Source organism: Lineus longissimus, chromosome 1 (genome assembly GCF_910592395.1).
Source record: "Lineus longissimus chromosome 1, tnLinLong1.2, whole genome shotgun sequence".
Taxonomy (NCBI): domain Eukaryota; kingdom Metazoa; phylum Nemertea; class Pilidiophora; order Heteronemertea; family Lineidae; genus Lineus; species Lineus longissimus.
Window position 1 is genome coordinate 11953110 of NC_088308.1, and position 9138 is coordinate 11962247.

At 36.9% G+C, this 9138-nt stretch overlaps 1 long non-coding RNA gene across 1 annotated transcript; it reads left to right on the forward strand.

Moving 5' to 3' along the window:
- Nucleotides 1–7598: 7598 nt before the first annotated feature.
- LOC135491338 (uncharacterized) lies at nucleotides 7599–8407 on the forward strand. Its single transcript, XR_010447850.1, has 2 exons — nucleotides 7599–7716; nucleotides 7879–8407. It is a non-coding gene; the product is annotated as an uncharacterized LOC135491338 (long non-coding RNA).
- The last annotated feature ends 731 nt before the right edge of the window (nucleotides 8408–9138 follow it).

The following is a 9138-nucleotide window of genomic DNA, read 5'->3' on the forward strand; positions in this document are numbered from 1 at the left end:
AGTACATTCAATATCACTACCGATATGCTACAAATGACTTCGTCACGAGAACAGAGTTCGAAAACTACTGATATCAAAATCGAGCTATGCTCTCAGTACGGAGTACAAATCAAATCATTTCCTGTATGTATTCAAAAGGATATCCCTAAGATAGAGAGTGATAATAATCTCAAAATTAATGTGTTCAAGTTAGAGAACGAATGGGCTAAGAGCACCTGTGAGGCAAAACTAGAACCTCTCTACCTGTCCAAGAATTATGATGATGATGATGTCATCGATCTGTTGTATTTCAAGGACCATTTCATGTACATAAGAGACATCAATCTTTTCTTCAGGACACTAGCTCATAGAGTGTATCTTTGCAGGAGATGCATGAATTACTTTTACAGGAAGTCAACACTAGATAAACATAAAAAGAAATGTGGAGAACACGATTACTGTAAGATTACTTTGCCTCCACCTAACAGTAAATGGTCACAAATTAAATTTGAAAAACACTCATTCAAAAATAGAGTTCCGTTTGTGATCTATGCTGATTTCGAAGCGATAAGCGAACCTTGTTCTTCTGCCGAAGGCAACATACCAGTAGTATCAGTAGAGCCACCTATGATGAAAGAACCGAGTTCAAAGAAACTTTTTAAACAAAATGCATCAGCTGTTGGTGTTTATGTTCACTCAGACTACACACACCTTTACAGTAGCCAGTATGTGTCTCACAGGGGGGGTGATGTTGTAGATGTGTTCTGTAATTGGTTAATCAGGATGGAAGAACAATTCTCTAATTTATTGAACTGTAACTTTCCTCTAACAATGACAGATGAAGACTGGCATAAATATCAATTAGAAACACATTGTTACTATTGTAATCAACCTTTGGGATATGACAAGGTCAAGGATCATGATCACTACTGTGGTAGATATCGAGGTGCTGCTCACAACTCGTGTAATTTGAATGAAAAGAAAGCTATGTTTGTTCCAGTGTTTTTTCACAATCTCAGTAATTACGATTCTCACTTATTTATTAAAGAATTAATGAATAAGCTACCAAAGTACAAGAAACTGAAAATACTTGCCAAAACATCAGAGGAATACATTTCATTTCAGTTCGGTTGTTTCAGGTTTTTGGACTCGTACAGATTCCTGCAGTCCAGTTTAGACAACATAACCAAATCAATGTTGGATGATGATTTTAAAATTACCAGACAGCTGTTCCCAAATACCACTGACTTTAAGCTATTGAGGAAGAAGGGTTCAGTACCTTACTCTTTTTACACATCACATGAAAGCTACAATGTTACTTACCTAGAAAAGTCTATGTTTTTTGACGAATTGAAAAATGAAATGGCACCTGATTCTGCCTATGATGAGGCTAAGGTAATATGGGATCATTTCAAGATCAGGAATCACGGTGAGTTCATTGACCTCTACCTCAAAACTGATGTGATCCTTTTAGCTGATTTATTTGAGAAATTCAGGGATGTCAATTTGAACTACTTTCAGATAGATCCATGTCACTGTTACTCGGCACCAGGCCTAACCTGGCAAGCTGGTTTGAAGTACACAGGAATAAACCTAGAACTACTGACTGATACCAACATCTTACTTACTTTTGAGAAAGCAATACGAGGTGGAATTTCGGGTGTTATGGGAACAAGACATGTCAAGGCAGATGAACACCACAAACTACTCTACGTAGACGCAAATAATCTCTACGGCTGGTCCATGATGGAACCTCAACCCTATGGTAGTTTTGAAATGATAGATATTGATCCACTCGAGCTATGCTCTCAGGACAAAGTCCGACTTAACATGAATGTTATCAGTAAAGAGCAGATTATGGCAATTCCAAGTGATAGTGAAGTAGGCTACTTCTTAGAGGTTGATTTGGAGTATCCAGGAAATATTAAATTTAAGTCAAGGAACTTTCCATTCTGTCCCGAATCTCTCTTTATTGAAGATGATGAATTAAGTCCTTACCAGAGAGAGTTACTGGGCGATGATAAAAGATCAAATGTAGAGAAACTAATACTAACACAAAAGGATAAAACTAATTACATAGTGCATTACAGAATGCTACAACTTTACCTCAAGCACGGAATGGTACTTAAGAGGGTTCATTCAGTGATAAGCTTTAAACAATCAAAGTGGTTAGCACCATACATTGATTTTAACACTAAAAGACGTATGGATTCTAAGACTGATTTTGAGAAAGACTATTTTAAACTGATGAACAATGCGTTCTATGGAAAAACTTGTGAGAATGTAAGGAACAGGGTTGAAATTGAATTTGTATCGGACGGGGAGAGAGCCAGGAATGTAATGGCCAATCCCAGGTTTTCATCGATATGCGTATTTGACGAACATAATGCTGCTATTAGCATGAGGAAAACATCAATGAAATTCAACAAACCAATCTACATAGGAGCTTCAGTACTTGAATTGTCTAAATTATTAATGTATGAATTCTATTATGAAGTTCTTCAACCGTACTTTGGTGAGAAAAATATTGAACTACTGTATCTAGATACAGATTCCTTTGTACTTAACATTAATACTGATGACTTAACTAAAGACTTAAAGGAGTTGAAACACTATTTTTACTTCAGTAATTATCCAAAAGATCATCCACTCTATGATACCAGTAAGAAGAAGGTACCAGGCTACTTTAAGGATGAGCTAGGAGGAGTAGAGATGACTGAATTCATTGCCCTGAGAAGTAAGATGTACGCTTACAGGACCAAGACTATGTCTGGAGAGCAAGGATCGACAAAAGATTACGATTCTAAGAAATTGAAGGGTATTGCCAAGAATGTAGTAAGGAGAAATATCTCATTTGATGACTATGTTGATTGTCTTGAAAAGAGTAGGTCATTTTACCACAAGATGAGACACTTAAGATCAGATAAACACCAAATCTATTTGGAAGAAGTTGACAAAAAAAGCCTCAGTCCTTTTGATGACAAGAGGTTCATACTTGAAGATGGAATAAGCACCTTATCATTTGGAATGTATTATGAAGGCTACATAGATTACAGCGATTCAAACTTCGCTTGAGTCGGACTACGTCCAGAGAACAAAGTTCGATTAAACTAATGAATAGGGTGGTGCTGATGGTAGTGTTACTTGGTGAAATTCATCCCTAACACCGAAGTCATGATAATAGTGATAGTGATACACCACATTAGGATTAGGACGTAGTCCGGGTCCTGTTTGATTTACTGAACTTTTAGTTTTTCTAGCATCTCTGTCTGTGCTAGTTTTTTTCCTTCTTCTAAAAAAGTCTTCTTTAAAGACTCTACATCAACAGCTGAACTTGCCTCCCTTTGTTTTTTCCTAATGGCATTTTTCATCGAAATGTATTTCTCCTTCTCCTTGAGAATCAAAGTAAACTCATCTGTAGATATGTGAGAATCGGTTAAGGCTTTACTAACCAAATCATTGATTGTGTTCAGTTTTGAAATTGCCAACATTCTGATATTCTCATGCTTTTCAATTTTCCTTAGAATATTCTTTTTCTCCCAGCCTAAGGCTGATGAAATAATGGCACTACCTATTGTTACGCCACCCAAAGCTAAGCCTATCGGTGCCGTGATGACACCAGCTAGAGCGGAAACACCAACAGATCCGGCTGCTACGCTAGTTAAATTAAGGAAAAAGCTAATGCCAGTAATTACGCTAAATGCTTTTTTGTACTTTGAAAATATCTTTCTTCTAAATTCAATCTCGCTTTCTAAGAAACTCTTAACCTCACATATTTGTTGTAGTCTGAAAGCCTGAGGGTTACTTTCTGTATGCTTTTCAGACCTTTCATAGTTCAAATGACTTTCAGAGTTTAAATTACTTAAATCTGGATAAACCTTATTGTCTCCATCCATTTAATTAGTGGGAATAACTAGAATCAGTTGTTCTGTCATTTCTAGTGTTTAGTGTTGATCCTACAGACACTACAGGTTTTTGAAGTACATTAAATTTTAAAGGTTTTTCTGACCCAACAGGTTTTTCTGTCCCAGCAGGCACAGCAGGTTTTAAAGGTTTTTCGGGACCAGGCTTCAACTTTGACTCTACTTCTGCCTCTAATTCTCTATGAAATCGTTCTAATCTTTCTTTCCAATTACGTGGTCGTTTTGTGTAACCCCAAGTTCTATTCATTTAATTAAGTAAAATAAAATCAATTCACTGCAAAGAGTAAATTTCTTTCAAGTCTATTATTCAACTTAATCATCTCGTTTATGATTTCTGTCTGACTACATATGTTAATGTTCTGGTTCATTCTCATGTTATTATTTAAATTCGATAATCTATCAAGCAGAATCATATTTTCATCACGAAGATAATCCCCGAAATGCTGTGATATCACTATTTTCCAATTTGGTATTACATCCTGGTCTCGAAAGACAAACCAGTTTTCACTTCTCATTTTTACCATGAAATCCATTGACCTATCCAATTGATCCTTAAATAGTGTGTAGTCTACTTTAGCACTCTTCTGTCTGTTTTGTGTTTTAGACATTGGTCTAATGTTAAACCAAGCAAAGCACAGTTCAGGTTTATCTTTGAATTCCTTGATTGGTAAGACATGATCCAACTCTTCTTCTACTATTCGAACTCTGTTCTCGGGACTTTGTCCTATTGTAGATAGACTCCTCTGGTACTCTAACCACTGTGAGAAAAAACTGTCTGTACATCCTAGATTGAATGATGAATTACCGGTACACTCTCCCTTAGAAATGCGGTTTAGACCAACTCTAATTTTGTGTCTGTCTCTATTACCATTTTGGTCAAGGTAATCCTTTTTGTAATATGAATTAAAACATGATCTGCAGTTACCTCTATTTCCGTCTTTACCAAATTCACCATCACTTAGTAATTTATTTTCATAACATTTATTACATCCCTTGATTTTACTTGAACCACATTCTTTACAGTAATCAAGTAGTTTATTACGCCTGTTCTTTTCAAAATTAATTTCAGGTTTCTTTTCACAGCACTTAACACAATAAATTGTAGGTCCTGAAATTACTGGTTGTTGCTGATACATAGGTTGCTGCTGAAACATAGGTTGCTGCTGATACATAGGTTGTTGCTGATACACATTGACAGTAGCATTAAATATTGCTCCATCCATTTCTTTCTTTATTTAGTAGGACATTTTTTTTTTAAATTACGTTTTTCGAACTTGTTCTTGTGACTTAAGTCACTTTAGAGACTTTATTTCATTTCAATGATTTGATATCAGAAACTGGTAACCATTCATTGAACTTATCACTGTAACCCTTCCACTTCACTAATCCGTATTTCTTGCCTTTACTGGTCTTGTACCTTAGGATTTTCTCGATCTTGTACTCTAGCTGGTCAGGATTAGGAACATAGCTCAATTCCTCTTCATAGAAATATCCTTGAATTTCTTCTTTGTGGTAATCCTCAAGCTGGTAGACGATAGGGTGAGTAAATATGATCTGTTTGATTTGGAACACCTCCTCAGTGTAGTTGGGCATGTAACCTTTACCGAAAATGGACTTGTACTTTGAAATTCTTACACTGTCACCTACTTTGTACTTTGGATCACCAAATGTCTCTTTGAGGTGAAGACCGTAAAGATTGTACCACACTGTTCCTTCGTTTTCCATCTTTCTGGCGTCTACAGATTTCATACCTATTGATGAGTGAAATGTGTTATTGTAGCCGCTGACCAGGTCATCCAGAACGTCAATCCACTTGTCAGTCTCCTTAGCAGTGAAATAACGCCACATTTTTTCTTTAAGGGTTCTATTGAATCTCTCTACTACTGCTGCCTTCTTATCAGATTTTGTGGAGAACCATTCTATGTCATTTTCTGTTAAGAGTTCCTTGAAGTGTTTGTTGTAAAATTCTTTACCGTCATCAAACTGGATTTTCGTTGGTTTTGCTTCCTCAAATATCACTTTAAATGCATCTCTGATTTCTTCTCCCCTCTTACTCTTAACTGCTAGAGCCCAAGAAAAACGACTAAATAGATCTATGACTGTTAAAATGAATCTGAAACCCTTATTCTGTTTCTCAAATTTTTGCATGTCAACCAGATCTGCTTGCCACTGTTGATCGATGTACGATACCATTGTCTTCCTGAAGGTGAATTTCTTAATGGCCGGTTTGTGTAGTTGATGAGTTGGTAGTGTTTCTAGAAATTCTTTCACTTCTTTTTGTTTAATAAGTTTTCCTGAGCGGGACTTTGTCCCTAACAACGAAGTTGTGCTCTGCTCTCGTGACGAAGTCATATCTTCCTTGACCTGTTTCCAGATTTTACTCAAAGAACTGTAAGCCACGGGACTCTCAGGGTTGTAGTACAAATCCCTTAGATACTGCTGTGTGTCATCCTTTACATTCATTTAAATGAGTGAAGTATTTATTTACGAGCCACACAATATGTTAATTTCTGGTGTTACCAATTGTGGTAAGACATATTTTGCCCTTGACCTCTTAGAAAAGGAGTATCGGCACAAGTTCCAGAACATAGTCATTTTCTGTCCAACATATTTCAACAATAAGACATATGAAAGGAAATGGATTTACCAAGACAAGAACGTCTACATAGTTAATCCCGAAGCTGTGGCCAGTAATTTGGACCTTGTGCTTCAGTTTGCTACTCTGACCTTTGCTGGTTCTAACACATTATTCCTCATTGATGACTGTGCTACTTTGAGAGACACAAAAAAGAAGGTGTCCGAGTTATGTAATCTTGCCTTTTCCGGCAGGCACTACAATCTCACTGTTTGGTTACTAGTTCAGAAGTACAATTCGGTTGTCAAGGACTACAGAGAGAACATAAGAATTTTAGTATTATTTTTTAATAAGGATGAATCAGCCATGAAAGATGCCTTAGAAGAAAACAGTGTTATTCCTAAGGAGAAAAGACAGTACTACATAGAAGAACTTAAGATGAAAAAAGGATCAAAACTGATCATTAGACTACAACATCCATTTGGATTTACTCTTTCACATCAAAAATCTTAGTCCGGCTTCTCATCATCAGGACTGTGTCCGATCAGTGGTCTTAGTCTTTCTAACCCTAGTAAAATAATAAATTATTAACCCTAAACCACTAAGTCCTAGGATAATCCATAGGTACTCGTATTTCTTCATTTCATCACTAGGTTGGTAGTAATCACTTAATTGTGGTCGCTGAGGTAGTACAATAGTTCTTTCTGGATGTAAATGATTGTAAACAGTAAGTGCTGAATCAGTATTGTTAAAATCAATAGAAGCGTCTCTTTCTCTCTTTAATTCAAGATTAACGAAGTCAATGGTACTTTTCCTATGCTCCTCCCATTCGGTTGAAGCTTTTTGTAATTGCTCCTGAGCCAAATCATGTCTTTTCACTTCAGTCTCATAGCCATTCTTGTCTAGTTTTTTAAAAAGGTAACCGGATCCAGTGAATGCTAATCCATTGATTATTGCAGATCAAAATAACATGCCAATGCCAGCCATTTAATTCCAATGAAAATGTTAATTCCAGTGAATTTAATGATGTGTTTATACCAATTGGTACTGTACATTATGACCATATCTTGGTGTATACAAAACCAAGACCTAAGACATAAGACCTAAGACCTAAGATCCCCCGGAGTACAAAACTAAGACCCAGGTACAAAACTAAGATCCCCCGAGGTACAAAACTAAGACCCGGGGAGGCCAATTCCAAACTAAAATTTTGAAGAAAAATATCAGAGTCTTAGTTTTGTACATCAGGGGATCTTAGTTTTGTACGTACAAAACTAAGATCCCCCGAGGTACAAAACTAAGACCCAATGCCAAACTAAAATTTTGAAGAAAAATATCAGAGTCTTAGTTTTGTACATCAGGGGATCTTAGTTTTGTACGTACAAAACTAAGATCCCCGAGGTACAAAACTAAGACCCAATTCCAAACTGAAATTTTGAAGAAAAATATCAGAGTCTTAGTTTTGTACATCAGGGGATCTTAGTTTTGTACGTACAAAACTAAGATCCCCCGAGGTACAAAACTAAGACCCAATTCCAAACTGAAATTTTGAAGAAAAATATCAGAGTCTTAGTTTTGTACATCAGGGGATCTTAGTTTCCAAATTCTGCCCCTCTTTCGAATTCATTTTGATGTAGTAATGTCACCTTTGAGATGCATGCAGTTGCTCCATCTGAATAATACCTCCATATGCACTATGCAGGCACGACCGGTCATCACTCTAGCATATACTCTAGCATATACGGCCTCCATCCAGCTCCACAAAAAGTGGCGAAACCGGTGCAATATGCCAGTAGCACGTGGATCATGCCGAGCGGCGCTGTCAGGTGTTTCCACTATGGGTTACATAATCGGCTACAAAGAGGCCAGTGTTCTAGTAAATGAAGTTAGCAATGATAGCGAAGAATGTTAGTGTATGTTACGAAGTCAATAGCGATAGTAGTGAGTTGGAGAGAGGAGAAACTTCCATCGGGATATTTGGTAGAGGCAGACCTTCAAGAGTCCCAAGAAGAAACTTTGCAAAGTCTTCATCAAACTGATAATCATATTCCTTCCTTCTCTGCCTATATTGCAATAACGTTGTTTGACTCGGTTAGTATGTAATTGATGGATAAGAAAACGTTCATATTTTACTCATTCCAACTCTTCCGATGGCGGCGCTCCTCCGAATGACTCAAAGGAGTATTGCACCGGTTTCGCTTTCTGTGGAGCTGGATGGAGGCCGTATATGCTAGAGTATATGCTAGAGTGATGACCGGTCGTGCCTGCATAGTGCATATGGAGGTATTATTCAGATGGAGCAACTGCATGCATCTCAAAGGTGATATTACTACATCAAAATGAATTCGAAAGAGGGGCAGAATTTGGAAACTAAGATCCCCTGATGTACAAAACTAAGACTCTGATATTTTTCTTCAAAATTTCAGTTTGGAATTGGGTCTTAGTTTTGTACCTCGGGGGATCTTAGTTTTGTACGTACAAAACTAAGATCCCCTGATGTACAAAACTAAGACTCTGATATTTTTCTTCAAAATTTTAGTTTGGCATTGGGTCTTAGTTTTGTACCTCGGGGGATCTTAGTTTTGTACGTACAAAACTAAGATCCCCTGATGTACAAAACTAAGACTCTGATATTTTTCTTCAAAATTTTAGTTTGGAATT